General features: G+C 47.4%; 1 protein-coding gene across 10 annotated transcripts in view; it reads left to right on the plus strand.

Moving 5' to 3' along the window:
- Positions 1–16,313, plus strand: part of AOPEP (aminopeptidase O (putative)) — a 196,330-nt gene that overhangs the window by 121,291 nt on the left and 58,726 nt on the right. The gene's annotated exons all lie outside the window — the stretch shown is intronic.

Below are 16,313 nucleotides of genomic sequence, written 5' to 3' on the forward strand. Positions count from 1 at the left end.
CTCTGACTGGGTGGATCTCGGTGACACCCATACCTCATCTCCCGGTTCCTCAAACTCCGCTTCCCAGCGCCATGGTGAGCTGCTCTCCCATGCCTCCTCCTCCCCCTCCCTTTCCATGTGCCAGGGCTTGGGTCTGTGGGGATAGAGGGCGTGAAATTCTTCCACCAAGAATTCCTCCTGTATCTGAGTGGCCGGGACCCATTCATTCTGGGACTGCGGAGCATCCTCCCATGCCATGAGGTACTCCAGGCCCCCCACCCCTCTCCGTGAATCCAGGATGGCCGTGGCCTCATTGAGTTGCTCCCTGCCTTCCCTCTCCCCCCCTCCCTCGGGGGTTTGTTCGCTGTCTCGGAGCCTGCTGCTTTCCCTGTACGGCGACAGCAGCGATCTATGAAACACTGGGTGCACCCTCATGTCCTCTGGCAGTGCCAGTCTGAAGGCCACCGGGTTGACCTGTTGCGTGACCGTGAAGGGGCCCAACCTTCTGGGTGCCAGCTTCTTGCACCTCCCTCTGGTGGGAAGGCCCTCCGAGGACAGCCAAACCTTGTCCCCCACCCTGATGACCTCCCCCTGTCGCCTGTGGCGATCTGCCCCCTTCTTGTATGCTTCCTTGGCTCTCTCCAAGTGTTCTCTGAGCTGCTGGTGCACCGTCTCCAGTTCCTCTGCCCAATCCTCAGCTTGCGGGCCCTCCTCCTCCTCCTCCCCCTCCCTCTCCGGGAAAGATCTGAGGTTGCGCCCGTAGTTGGCCTTAAAGGGCGACACCCCTGTGGAGACGTGCACTGCATTGTTGTAGGCAAATTCTGCCAGTGGCAGGCGATCCACCCAGTCCGTTTGCCTCTGGCTGACGTAGCATCTCAGGTACTGCTGTAGAATGGCGTTGACCCTCTCCGCCTGTCCATTGGTCTGCGGGTGTCTAGCCGTCGACAAGCTGACCTCCACCTGCAGGAGGTTCATGAGCCGCCGCCAGAACCTGGACACAAATTGGCGGCCTCTATCCGAAATAACTCTTAAAGGTAAGCCATGCAGTCTGAATACGTGGTCAACAAACAGTTTGGCTGTCTCTTCTGCAGAGACCGCTCTGGCACACGGTATAAAGTGGCACATTTTGGACATGAGGTCCACCACCACCAACACTGCGGTCTTGCCCCTGGAAGAAGGCAGGTCTGTGATGAAGTCCATGGACACCACTTCCCATGGCCTGTGTGGTGTGGCTAAGGGCTCCAGCAATCCTGCTGGCGCTGCTCTGACCACCTTTGCCCGCTGGCAGGTGTCACAGCCCCTTACATAGTCTCTGACATCCTCCCGCGCCCCTGGCCACCAGAAGTGTCTCATGACTAGGTGAGCGGTCTTGTCCCTTCCAAAATGCCCCGCAGTTGGGTTGTCGTGCATCTGCTTGAGGACCTTACGTCTAAGCTGGGTGGTGGGCAGGTACAGTGCACCCTTGTGGAAAAGCAGCCCCCTGCGTTCTGCAAAGTCTTTTGCCTGCTCCCTCCCCCCTCTCAGTTCTCTGAAGATGCGGTTGGCAAACTCATCCGCTGCCGTCAGTGCTGTGAGTTCTGCCTCGCTCACTACTGCTGCTCCGCAGGACCATGCTGACGGGGGGGAAATGTGCCTGGGTGCTGGTGGCGCCTCCTCCTCCATGTACTCCGGTTTGCGGGAGAGGGCATCCGCCCTGACATTCTGCTCCCCCGGGATGTAGTGGATGGAGAAGTTGAAGTTCGAGAAGAACTCTGCCCACCGTATCTGCCGCTGGTTGAGCACCCTGGCATTTCTCCAGAACTCCAGGTTCTTGTGGTCTGTGCACACCTGGATGGGGTGCTTTGCGCCCACCAGGAAGTGTCTCCAGTGCTGGAACGCAGCGTGGATCGCAAGAAGTTCCCTATCAAACACCGTGTAGTTTCGCTCTGGCTGGGTCAACTTCCTGGAGAAGAAGGCACAGGGTCTCCACTCTCTGTTGGCGTCCAGTTGCAACAAAATGGCGCCCACAGCTTTATCAGAAGCATCTGTCTCAACGCGTAGGGGCGCGTCCTGAACCACGTGGAACAGGTTCTGGTCTGAGGCGAACACCCTCTTGAGGCTTTCGAACGCTGCTTGCGCCTCTGGTGTCCACCTGAACTTCTGCTTGCCTCTCAGGCAGTCAGTGATGGGAGCCGTAACGCGAGAGAAGTTCTTGATGAACTTCCTGTAGAAGTTGGCGAAGCCTAGTAGGCGTTGGGCATCCTTGCGCGTCCTGGGGCTGTGCCAGTCCAGGATGGCCTGCACCTTGTCCTTGTCCATCGCTAACCCCTTGTCTGACAGCTTGTAGCCCAGGAAGTCCACCTCTTTGGTGTGAAACTTGCACTTCTCCAGCTTCACATACAGGTGGTTCTCCTTCAGGCGCTGCAACACCTCCCTGACGTCTTTCACATGCTGCACTGGGTCAGCGGAATAGATAAGGATGTCATCTAGGAAGACCAAGCAGTTCTTGAAAAGGAGGGACCCCAGGACGTGGTGCATGAAGGCCTGGAAGCATGCTGAGCCCCCTTGCAACCCGAAGGGCATCACCAGATATTCAAAGGAGCCCAGAGGCGTGAACATCGTGGTTTTCCATTCATCGCCTTCCCGGATCCTGATCAAGTTGTACGCCCCCCTCAGGTCTAGCTTGGTGAAAATCTTGCCCCTGCGTGCCGCTGTCAGGAGATCATCCACTCTGGGCATGGGGAAAGCCACTGGCTCTGTCACTGAATTCAGTCGTCTAAAATCCACCACAAGACGGCGCTGTTGCGTGTCTTTCTTGTCCACCCAGAAGACCGGGCTGCCCCCTGCTGCCTTGCTTTCTCTGATGAACCCCCGCTTGAGGTTCTTGTCGATGAAAGCGCGCAGATCCTCCAGTTCCTGGTCTGACATGGCGTACAGCTTGGCTGGGGGTATAGTTGCCCCTGGCACCAGGTTGATCTGGCAGTCAAAAGGCCTGTGCGGGGGTAGGTGGTCGGACTCCGCTTCGCTGAAGACCTCCTGCAGGTCCCAGTACGGCTTGGGTATCGCCTCACCCCCTTTGACGTGCATGGTGGCCACCGTGGCTATCGGAGGCCCCTCCCCTGGTTGGTGCTGCATGCAATGTTCCAGGCAAAAGTCCGATCCAAAAGTGATGCATCTCTGGTGCCAACTGATGGAGGGGTCGTGGCGCGCCAGCCAGCTCATGCCCAAGACGATGGGGGGGTCTGAGATGGTGGTGACGTTGAATGCCAGTGTCTCAGAGTGCCTTCCCACCGTCATTCTCATGGGGGGGGGTTTGATGAGTGATGGCCCCTCCCAGCAACTCTCTGCCGTCAATGGTTGCCACGTGCAGAGGAAAATCCAGCTGCAGAAGCTGGATCTGGTGCTCTTCTGCAAAGTTTCTCGAGAAGAAGTTGGCTGAGGCACCACTGTCAATTAGGGCGAGGACCGTCAATGGATAGCCATTTGGGAGCGTTAGCGTGACTTCTAGAACCACTCCTGCTCTGGGAGGGGTGGGCTGGCTCTGCCCCTCTCTGTGCGGGTGGGCGGGCTGGGGCTGTTGTCTGCTGACTGTGCCTGGCTGCTGCCCCTTGTCTCCTGCAGCCAGGCTTTCCCGTTTCCCTGCTGTGGTGCTGCGTCAGTGGGGGAGGGCACAACCGTTCCCGCCTTTCCTTGCCACTCCCTGCGATGTGGGCAGTCTCTGACGAGATGCTGGGGGGAGTTGCAGAGAAAGCAATTCCCGCCCCTTCCCTCCTTGCGTCTTGGCGCCGCTGGGGTTTGAAAAGCCCCCGCGCGCGCTATCAATCTGCATGGGTTCCTGGTCCTGGCTGGCCCCAGGCGTGGCTTGAAAGGGTTGTTGGGGGAGTGGCTTCTCCTGCGACCGTGGGAACCAAGCCCGCTTTGCGCGCGTTGCTTGCTTGTCGCTCCATCGGGATTCCTGTCTCACCCCCACCGCCAGAGCCGCTTTGCTCAGCTGATCCATATTACTGGGCTTTGGACCTCTCAAGAGCTCATCCTTCACCTCCTCATGCAAACCCAAGTAGAACGCCGCTTGCATTGGGGCTGACTCTAGTTCCCACCCCAGTCTGTGCACCAGCATGGTGAATTTCGCCCAATATGCGCGAACTGTCATATTTCCTTGGCGTAAATTATGAAGTTCCTCCTTAGTCTGGTCCATATGACTATCGGACGAATACATCGTTTTCAAACCTTCTAGAAATAGTTTGACATTCTTCATGCAAGGATTCTTTGTTGCGATTAACGGTCTTAGCCACTCCCTGGCTGCCCCGGTAAGGTGCTCCACAATAAACGCTACCCTGTGCTCATCATCCGGGAAGTCATCATGGTGCAGCTCAAGAGCATACACAATCTCAGTATCAAAGCCATGATATTCCCTTGGGTCTCCATTGAACTTGCTTACTAGGGTCCCGGCTCTCCTTCCTGGCAGCACTTGGACTTGGGGTGCCCCTCCCGCCTTGTTTTTCTCTGCATCCAGCTTGTTTTGGAGGTCTACCGCCACCGCCCTTAATTGCTGCTCTCTTTCCTGGAGCGCTCTCACCTGTTCCGCAAGTTGTAGCCGGTCGTCCTGGACCTTCTTGGTTTCTTCTTTAGCTGCCTTTAATTCCCCCTGCGCCTGCTGCGCCAGCTGCTGCACGTCTTGCTGGGCTTTCTCCGCGATCTGCCGCCATTTCTCCGCCTCTGACACACTCATCCCGGCAACTCCAAAGTAGCCCAAAAAAAGATTCGGAGGTTGCTGTCACAGTGGCCGGAGCGGGCTACTTCAGAGTAACGACTCTACACAGCTCTGCATTTTATTCTTTTATTGGTGCTGCGTATTTACAGTGCTGAAGTCATTGCTATTTACACGGAACGATGGGGTCATTACGTTGCAGAACCTCCGAATGGCTTTTGGCGCGTCTTTCCCCAACACAAAAGCCTTGGCAGACCCATCCTCTTTCCCCTCCTCTTTCTCCGTAATTCCGGAGTTGGGGGGATGGGTCTCCCCCCCTTATTTGCCCCTTCCTGTCCCACCTGGGACCCTGGCTCCGCTACCTTGCCTGAGCCTCGGACACGACTTCCTGCTTCCTCACTGGAATCGGAGCTCCCTCAGCTTTCCCCTGTGCTCGGGGATGGGCTTGAACTCAGGAGGGGAGGGACTTCGCGATATCCCCTGTCCCTCACAGATTCATTAATTAAAACATCAGTAGGATATATATAACTTATCCAGTGATCAAACTTACATTGCTTGTGTTTGCTGCATTATATCCCTTTTATCATAAATAATATTCATTCTAAGTAGTATCGGGTAACACCGTTAAACTTTCCCTCATTGTGGTTTTTCTTCCCCTGGGAAGGGAGGGTGAAAGGGTGATAACGAAAACATATTTTGGACTTCCAAGTTCTGTTGCGTATCTTGTACATCGGTTGTTGCCTACAAACATCCCACGTAGAAATTTGTTTGAAGTGTTCTTTTAAAATGGAGATGGTGCAGATCAGGGAGCATTCTTATAATTATTTCTTAGATTTTCTTTAAAATATATATAATCATTTTGATTTTCTGACGTACTGGGAAGCTGAAAAGCATTTAGCTCTCTGTGTCTCTTGACTGATGTCAGAATCCCACATAAAGCAAAACTCCTGAGGTTGCTTTGTTGCAACCCTTCCTGCTTGAATCGGGAAGATCAGAAACATTTCCTTCCTTACTTGTTTACATTCAATTACTACTCCATCCTGGATCTGTTTCTTTTATCTCCCCCCCCTCCCCCAAATTAACGTCTGGTGTAATAGATTTGTGCATTAGATTATATTTTATGGGCAAGATCTGTGTTTACTGAGGTAACTTCATTGTAGAGAAAATAATGGCCTTGAAAGCAAAATGTGTGGGTCTTTAGTAAACATCTCATTAGTGGAACGGCATTCTTTATCAAGCTCAGGGCAAGCTAGACATTATGTTATTCACATAGCTTCCTTTTAAGTACAGGATTTTTCTTTAGCAAATAGGGGGCTGTGATTTGGATCAGGCCCCTAGCATGAGGGGAAAGAGGATTTTAGTTTCCTGTACTCACTGCACTCTTGAGCTGAACTGAGCTCCCCACACCTGCTGTTTGGTGGCGGGAGGGCAGGTTCCCACTTAACGTACGGTAATAGTAGTCATGGGGACAATTCTGATGGGGATCACACTGATTTTTTAAAACTCTGCGACACTCCATGCCAGGGAACTCTCATGCCTGCTATAAACCCTGAACTTAAGGGCAACTGTGTGTTTAATGTAATGTGTAGTTTGACCCGCAATTCAATATCTTGCTTTTGGGTTATCAAACTGCAACTCAAATGCCCTTGTCAGATGTGTGAAGACAGCCATTTGGGCACTACAGACAGTTTGCAAACCCTTCAGCATACAACATTTTTTAATGGAGGTGTTTCACGCATTGATTCACTTATTGGCTAAAATGACACTGAGTGATTGTATGCTTGTGATATAAACTCCTAAATCCAGCTGACTGAAAGTTGTGACTAGCGGGTTCTCGTGTCTGATTTATTAAATTGAGAAGGCTGGATTTAGCCCCATTCATATGGAAATCAAATCTCAACCAGTTCGTTTATGCTAGGAGACAAGACTAGAAAGACAAGCCTGATTGGACAAGCGGGTGTAGCTGATTTCCTTAACATGATTACTTGTACACCACATTGTGAAAAGCACAAATAAGGTTGAAATGAAGAGTTTCCCAATAGCTAGTGAAACAAAAAATAGTTTAAGCTCCAACTCTTCTTGTGTGTTGGCTTAGAGAGATAGTGAGATGTGGGGGTGGAAAATACAGCAAAGCTTTGCATCTGTACAAACTCCACTAGGAAGGCACCTGTTGTGTTGCTGTTAAAAGTGCTTTCTTTCTTTATTGGCTTTCTGAAAAAAGTAGGTCATTAAATCCATGTGCCTCAAGTTACAGGTAAGAAGCGTTTTGGCAGGTTGCGTATGTGGCATTGCTGGTTGATTCCAGGAGATCTGAAGACTCTGGGGGGGGGAGAATGTGTGTAATGCTAAATATGCCCTTAAAAGGCTATCCCTAATAGTTTAGAAGCTAGTGTAGTGAGTGTGGCCTTTTTCCAGTTCGTTGAATTTATTACCATCTTGGCTTAGTTGGAACAATGGGAGTGGACTAGATTGGGGAGCCCCTCCCCCCGCACTGTCCCTTTTTGAAAGTATTGGCAAAAATTATACAGTAATCCAGCTGAGTGTCTCTAAGAGTTTGAGCAGAAATTCTGGCTTTCATATTAAATTAGGCATGGTTACAAGGCAAGAATCATTTGAAGTTTTTGTGCAGCATGTGACTGATGGAGCAAGCAACTGTGATGCAAAACATTCCCATGTGCTTTTGTGGGGGGTTGTGTAGTGGATGGGTGTCTGAAATGTAGCCAGACTAGAGAAGTATTTGTGTGTGGAATGTGCTAAAGGCATTTTATTCCAAAATAAGGATTTCTAATCTCATTTTAACCAAGGTCACACTTATTGCAAATAAAATATGAAGAAGTGTGCATGCACACGAAAGCTCATACCAAGAACAAACTTAGTTGGTCTCTAAGGTGCTACTGGACATTTTTAATATATATATTTATATTTTTATTGGAAATAGTTAAACCCCATCCTTTATCTCTTGTTTGAGCTTTCTAATTGGTGTTTTTTTACATAGAGAGAAAGACATTGAAATAAGTACATAGTTGATGTTTGGTTTTTTTATGTTCTGTTAATGTAACCATTGGCCACATTTTAAATTAGTGGGCAGTAGTCTCTTTTAATACGTTTATCACAGCTTTGTCCCTGCTTTTAATACGTTTATCACAGCTTTGTGTTGTAGAGAGGATGGGATGAATTAAAATATTCCTATCCATCAGTCCCATTATCCCTTCCCTACCTCTCTACAGTTGGTGTGAATTCAGGATTCAAGTGCTCTCGTTCATTTCTCATTCATATCTCCCTTCTGTCCTAGTCATGCGAGCATGCCCATTTCCCCCATACCTGATTCAGAACTGACGTGTGTAGTCTTGGTGTACTACCAACATGGCCAGTGTCAGCACCCAGTGTTTCTGGGCAGCTCTTGGGGGCCCCAGAAGGGTCCATGTGTTGGTCTTTTTCATAGGAGTATAAAGCTTCCTGCTTTGAATTCTTCTGACACTTCTCAATTCCTGGTACTGAAACTAGTTGGTTGGAAGTGTATCAGTATGAAACCATGCTCCTGGCCCACTTATACATGAGTGAGCTAACCCTTCCCCCTAGGTCATTGGTGGCGAACCTATGGCACGCGCACCAGAGGGGGCACACGCGCCATCGCCCCAGCACAGAGTTCGCCAGAGTTCATTACTAAAAAGCTAGAGGGATGCGGGGCTGGCTGCTCCCCTTCCCCCTCTCCATGTGTGCCTGAGGATATTTCTCACATCACCCGCACCTCTGCCCAGCCCAGCTGCTCCCGCTCCATTCTGCGCCCCTTGACTGAGTCCGGCGGAACCAGCCGAGTGTATCCCATGCACTGCTCCAAGCATGTAAGAGTTGTTTTTTTCTAAACTCAAACCTCAGTATTCAGCACACGAAAGCTCATACCAAAATAAAAACTTAGTTGGTCTTTAAGGTGCTACTGAAGGAATTTTTTTATTTTGCTTCGACTCAGACCAACACGGCTACCTACCTGTACTCAGTATTCAGGTTAAGTTGCCGTGTTGGCACTTTACGATCAATAAGTGGGTTTTGGGTTGCAATTTGGGCACTCGGTCTCTAAATGGTTCGCCGTCACTGCCCTAGGTGCTGTCCCATGTACCAGCCCCAGTCCATAGGGCTCCTTCCATTGGAACGTGCTATCCATGCAGAGAAAGCCCCCTCCCCCCCTCCAGACATAGAGACCATTAAGTCTGAAGCTGATTACAAGTTGGCCCAGGGTATGGTACATGAGGCAGTGCTGGGGGTGGGGACAGCCCACTCATGGATGAGAGCCTCTTCCTGTACTGAATATCTGAAGAGGGCTTTATTTTATATAACACAGCATCAAACATTAAAAACTTCCCTAAATATGGCCACCTTCAGTTGTCTTTTAAAAGTAAAATAGTTGCTTATTGCCTTGACATCTGCTGGGAGGGCGTTCCACAGGGCGGGTGCCACTACCAAGAAGGCCCTCTGCCTGGTTCCCTGTAACCTCACTTCTCGCAGCGAGGGAACCGGCAGAAGGCCCTTGGCGCTGGATCTCAGTGTCCGGGCTGAACGATGGGGGTGGAGATGCTCCTTCAGGTATACAGGACCGAGGCTGTTTAGTTACATACTAAAAACAATTATTAATAGGAAACACAGATTAATCAAGATATTTAACAAGCTGCAGTAAAGGACACTCCACTGAAATGCCTTTATAAAACAAGAACTATAGCAGGCACACCACTCATGTGCATAGGTGCCAACTCCCAGACTGAAAAATCCGGGATCAGCAGCGGCGCAGCACCGGAAGTCGCGCTGTGGCCATTTTGGAACTGGGCAGTGGCACCGGAAGTTGCTTCTACGCATGCTCTGCCCATTTCCAAAATGGCCGCACCGCCAGAAATTGCTTCTGCGCATGTCCAGAGACTCCAGACATTCACAGAAGGAGCCTCCCCGGGCCGGTAAGAATCCGGGGGATTTACAGGATTTTTAAAAATCCAGGCTGCCAGTGGGAAACGGCTGGAAAAACGGGGGTTTTCTGGGGAATATGGGAGACTTGGCAGCTATGCTCATGTGGAAAACCTGCACAAAGCCCATCAAGAGAAACAAGGAAAGAACAGTGCTTTAAGGAAACACTTTCTCTAAATTGAAATATCATTCTCTCAACAGATTACCTTCTGGATCTGCTTGAAAGAAAGTATGTAATATCTGAAATAGACAGAATAATGGTGCACACAAAACTGAGTGTCTGGCACACAGATGTTTGATCATGAGTTTGTCATATCTTTTTTTATTAGTATAGACTGCTTTAGTACCAGAGATTTTGAAGGTTGTTTTTTTTTAGGTTTTTCTTTCGGAGATCTTGGAGCAATCTGTAAAAGGTATCCATTTCAATGGGCTTGCACAGGATCATAGTGGTCTGTCCAACAACAAGATAAATGTCCTCACTTTCTCAATGTTCTTCCATGCTAAAAGTACCCCAGCTGAGAAGCAGCTATTAGCATCATGGCTGAACTTGCTATAGGTCTGAGATTGGCCTCCTCGCACCAACACTTTGTGTTGCATTTTAATTGACATTTCTGCTGGTTTTTAACTGTTGTGCGCTATATTGCTTGTCTGATCACAGGATAAAAATGTAATATATAGGTATATAAATCTAAATTATCTGTTGTATTGCAGAAGCATTTAATCAAGCTATAAATATATAATTAGTTTTATAATTGGGATTAATTTTCACCTCTTAAAAATGAAACACAAGAAAAAACCAAACTGCTACTTCAGCTCAGATATGGGGTAGTTTTGAGCCCTGGGTACACCTTTTGTGCAATTATTCAGAGATTAGTGTTTCTCTTCCAACTTTTCCCCTTAGACACTCACATACACTATCTCATCAGAGAACAGCAATAAATAGTTGGTTCTCTGCAAATGAAAAAACTAACCAGTGTAACACGATATCCCAGACATGAATGGGTCTTTCCATTCGGAGCAACAACTTTCCCTAAGTCCATGTTAATGATTGGGGTACTTTATTGAAAAACAGCTTTAAGATCATTATTGTTTTCCAGGATGCAAGATCACTGTCACCCCAGATTCACCTTTTCCCATGGCCATGATATATGCCTCACCTCTGCTCTTTGCAAATAAATTAAGCTTATTAGCATCACTTGGTAGAGGCACAAAGTCTACAGGAGAACAAAGGGGTAGCAAGCTAAGAAGACTAAGATATGGTTGTTTGCTTCTGTGTTCATTCCACCAGCATTACCTCTCTTGATAAGCCTCTGCATCTGTAGGTTTCAAGCTGTGTGGTTTCAGTGGTAATGGAGGATGCTAGTTTCAAGGCCAAGGTTTTTTGGGAAATGCTTGCTCATAGTTTCCCTGTTAAATGTAATGCTGGCTCCTCTGACAAGAGTAATTGGAAGGAGGACAAGTGGGGAACCTCTAGCCCACAGGTCAGATTAGGCCCGCCAAGCCTTCCCACTTGGCTCACAAGGGCATTTTGACCAAGCCACACCCACTGGCCCTTCACCTAACAATATATATAACATATGATGTCAGGTGTGTGGCAGGTAAATACGTGGCTGGCCAAAGTGGGGCAGCAGCTGCAAAACCTGTGCACAATGCTAGCAAGCACCAACAGTTAGCTGGGGGGTTTCACTGCCCTATACACAAAGCACCAAGAATCAGCTGACCATTAAGGCTTACGTATCACTGTTCACAGAACCCCTGACAATCAGATGGTCATCAGGGGTTGTACAGTCTTTCGCATGCTGCTTAAGCTTACTGGTGAGGCTTCCATGCACTGAACTATGCAAGAACATGTCACCAGATGTCAAAGTGATTGCCCGATGGATAGCTGTAAAATGTGGCCTGTTTGGGATGGAGAAGATAAGGATTTTGCCCACGAGTGGGATTCAGTTCAACATTCCAGCCTTACAAACTTATTTCTTTTTCCTAGTAGAAAACACAACCATTGATATTATTTACTCTTCAGGATTATATTTAACTGTGCAAATTGTCTGAACTCAGAATTGTAGAATCCTAGACCAGTGAAATTTTGATTACCTTGTCCAAGGACTCCAATACTTCTTTGTATATTTCTTTATTTATTTCTCCAGTAGTTGCAGCAATTTCAATAGCACTAAGTCGATTTAACAGGCCTCTGAATCACACTGTGCCCTTTGCATTCAAAATATTGTGCTTTTCAAAAGTTCACATTTAGCCGTTGCATACAATATCACAGTGCACTTTCATTTTTCCAGCACTGACTGTTTTCAGCCTAAAACCATTCTTCTAATGGTTTTAAAATGTGCAGGCACAAAGAAAGAACTGACCTCTTCAATTCAGAGAATAAGAAAGTTTGACTCTTTGTTCAGCCCACCCTCTTCTATTTCTTTTAAATGCTTCCAGAAACATTGCCAGAGATTTTAAGCAAGACGATGAAACATTAGCACCTGAGAACACCTATTCCATAATCCACAAGAAAACATTTGAACAGCAAGTCAATATGAAAGTGCAAAGGAGCACTACACTAGGTCTAGTCATTGGAACTAGAAATTCATTTTAGAAATTAGTTTCATATACTGTATGCCCTAGTTTGTTGTTGCTTGGTGTTATTTTCCAGCATTTCCATACTTCTGTCAATATAATTCCTTCTTTATTCATTACTGAATGTTCATTTAGAAACATCTACAGAACAATCCAAAACCCCAGGTGAGAGCAGCAGGGCAGAACTTAAAACTGGATCTACCGCTACATTCAAAGTCCCGCTGGTCACACCACGCACAGCAAAAGGAGGCTGTTTTAGGCATTTTTGTGGCACCATCTTCAGATTGGTGCAGCAGAAGGCCCCTGTCTGAGAAATGGACAAGCTTAGAATCCAGCAGGTTCATTGCCAGGACTGTTCCACCTGAGCCCTACCCCTGCAATGTCCTGTTTTGAGTCCCACAGGCATGGCCAAACTTGGCCCTCCAGCTGTTTTGGGACTACAACTCCCATCATTCCTAGCTAACAGGACCAGTGGTCAGGGATGATGGGAATTAGTCCCAAAACAGCTGGAGGGCCAAGTTTGGCCTTGCCTGCCTTAGGATAACTACCATTGGCAGGAACACCTCTGCCTGTAGCAGAGACACTGCTATAGTTTCAGTGGGTAGAGCAGGAGCTTTTGCTTCCATCTAACCCCCAGAGTCATCCACGACTGGACCTAACGGTCAGGGGTCCTTTTTAACCAGAGGAGGAAAACCTCTATCTCAGCAGTACAGACTGGGAGGTAGGATTGCTCTGGTAACCTTCCCCCCCCCACTGTCAGCATGCCAGGCTGTGCTAAATGCCAAAATATACTTTAACTTTCAAATACTTCTCCAATTTGGATGCTATTTTATTTACAGCAGATTGATTTCTTTAAAACAAAGTGAGAGAAAAGCTGCTGCATACATCATTTAGAGGCAAAACAGACAGTAAACACAGCACCCACAAACACAAGCTCTGTTTCTTACCAGGTTTGTTGAAACTAGAATTATTTGCTAGAAACAAGCAAAATTTCACACAAAAAGTGAGTTACATGCGGCATTGAACGATGCTCTACACCCTTTACCCCAGCCAAGCTTCCTGGAGTCAGTCAGTCTGTCTCATCTGCAGTCATACAATAGACAGGGATTGTGAACACAAATTGTTCTGTAAGTTGAAATGTCAGTGCAGTCTGTCCCAGTCTTAAGGCTACAGGCACTTCTGCTTTACAGAAGACTTTAAGAAAGCATATTTTAAACAGTACTACTTGTATCAGGCAGTGAAAATACAACTTCAACATACTGAAGTTGTTAGGAGTAGAAAATATTCATTCAAACATTAATTTAGTTTAGATTTTCAGTGTCAGCAATCCTGAGCCTTCCTAGGCAAGCTCACTGCAACATTTCTTCAACTTTCATGATCAATTTCTTATGCCTCTGAAATGGAGGCAATGTGGTAACAACCATATGAAATGTCCATGTGAAATCAATCATGTGAAATTCAATCATTTCAAATAAAATGAATATTTTTGAAAAGCCTATAGAGGCAGGTTTAGTGTTATGTTATTCACATGATAACAGCAATTTCCACTTGGTAAGCTTACTAAGTGAAATTACTAGAACGGTTGCCATGTGCTTAGTCCCCATGTGATCACTACCTCTTAAGCACATTAGGAAATTAATTGCTCAGAAACAACGTGCAAGTGGGTAGCCAATGCCATGTGCAATAGACACCACTTAGTGGTTAACTCATTAACACATTCTTAGAAATGCCCTGTTTCAAGGAATATATGTTTTGCCTTTTACATCAAAAGAAAAAGCTACAGTATTTTTTTTCGTTTTGTTGTTGTTGAAAATTACATCCAAATGTTTAACTGCTCATAACCATTTTTTTTTATTTTCTGAATGCAGAGGTATCTGTTATATAAAAGGCTGAGGCCTGATCTGTTCATTGCTTCTTGGACCAATATATGATTCCTCCTTTGTAAGGCATAGTTTTCACTACATTTTTAAGCCTCTGTCCAGGACAGGCTATCTTCCCAACTCCTGGACCTAGGAATTGCTGACCAACAGTACCTCTGTCTCATCAGGTTCCAAATATTCCCCATACATTTCTCCTAGATGCCAGGGAGAACAGTTATGGCCTTTTCCATAAGGCAACTTTTTTGTGTGTACTGTACAAGTAATGAAAGAGCATTCAGTCATGTGATTCTCCACCTGACGTCTGAAGGTTTCAGCCAGACACATGTTTATCACCTCAATGCACCTCAAAGCCCACCCTCCTTCCCACATAATTTTGAAACAGTGAAGACTACTGCATATTTAAGAGTTTATTTTCCAGGGTACTCTCCATGTTGCTTTTCATTGTGGGATCTTGAAGGTTATGTCAGGAATCCTTGTAGCTAGCAGGGCTGACAAATCAATAAATTACGCCAATAATAACTTGGGTCCAATCCAGAGAGGTACTTTAAGGGGCTGTGGAACTTTTGTCTTCTTTCCCCACCCCCCTTTAAGCATCAAACCACCATATAAGATTATATACTGCTTGGAAGCTCTCCTGAGTTTCAGAGGAGACACATGGGAGACTGCCTTAAAAAAAGAAGAAGAGAGAGTCAAGTACAGACTCTCTTCAGCAGTAATAAACTTGAGTGGCCAGGATTCTTTGAGGAAGCCATCACTGGTAAAGTGGTACGAGAATGTTTTCAGTGCATGATGTGGACATGATCTGAGATTCCTGCTGCTATTACTGCTGGCAGCAACAGGGCAGGAAGCCTAATCTTGGCACCAGGTATCTGAGGAACATTTTATAAGAATATTTTGGGAGCTTATATAGCTGGAAACAGAATGGTTTTTGACCATTAACAGCTATGCTCTGCCTCTATAGTTGGAGGCAGTCATGTTTCAGAATACTAGTTGCTGGAAACCGCAGGAGAAGAAGAGAATACTCTTGTGCTCTAGTCCTGCTTGCTGCTTTCACACAGGCATCTGGTTGGCCACTGTGAGAACAGGAACAGGGCCGTCTTAAGCATGTTGGGCGCCCTGGCGCGGAGATCACTCTGCCCCCCCCACCCCGTTTCTCGCCGTGACTGGTGGGAGGGCACAGGGCGCTGCGCGGCTCTACCGCGCGGCGCCCCCCCCCAGCGCCCTGGTGCCCTGCACCACCCAGCCTTCCCTTAGAGCTGGCCCTGAACAGGATGCTGGGCTAGATGAGCCATTGGCCTGATCCAGCAGGCTCTTCTTATGTTATTATGTTTAAGAATTGTAGCTACCTTTCCTGCATCAAAAGCCACCAGCTGAGTTCCACCTTAAATTATCGATTTTACTACGTGCACAAATTGATACTGGCACAAGTCTTACTTCCCCACTGCATTGCAAATACAGTCATACCTCGGGTTACAGCCGCTTCAGGTTGCGTCTTTTCGGGTTGTGCTCCGAGCTGAACCCGGAAGTACCGGAACGGGTTACTTCCGGGTTTCGGCGCATGCGCGGAAACACTAAATTGCGCCAGGCACAGAAATACAGAATCACACCCCACATGTGCAAAGATGTGGGGTGTAAACATGCCTCCCGCACGGATCACGTTTGCAACCCAAGCGTCCATTGTATATTAAGCATGTAAAGAATTCCCTGGTCCCACTGAACATGGCCCTGAAATTTATCTCACCATGTTTTAAACTTTTCATACAGAGTTTACAATATAAAATGACAGAAGAGCTCGGCACCTGCAGTTGACATTGATGTTTACAGGAGCTAAGGGTTGTTCAGTGTCTTGCGATTGAAGTAGCTAATTTAAGAGATCAACATCTTGGTCTGTGCAACTTGGCCAAGACATAGGAAGAATGTGTCAGAGCTGGGATTAGCCCCCTAATGGGTTCTTTAAAGGCTGCTGTTCTTCATTTCATGCGACTGTTCCCCCTTTTATCTGGAGTTCTTGCTGGCTGCTCAGCAGAGGAGCTGGCTCAGTTACAGTCTGTTTGGTTGGATGCTTGCAAGAGCTGTAACACTATCATCAAAAGTTTAGGAAGTAGTGCCCTCTAGTAGTCGGCTCATTTGGAATCTTACTGGAAACTACCCCCCCTTTCAATTCACCTGTGTCTGTGTGTGCATCTCTCTCTCTCTCTCTCTCTCTCTCTCTCTCTCTCTCTCTCTCTCTCTCTCTCTGTGTG

The sequence above is a fragment of the Zootoca vivipara genome, chromosome 10 (genome assembly GCF_965207765.1).
Source record: "Zootoca vivipara chromosome 10, rZooViv2.hap1.1, whole genome shotgun sequence".
NCBI classification, from domain to species: domain Eukaryota; kingdom Metazoa; phylum Chordata; class Lepidosauria; order Squamata; family Lacertidae; genus Zootoca; species Zootoca vivipara.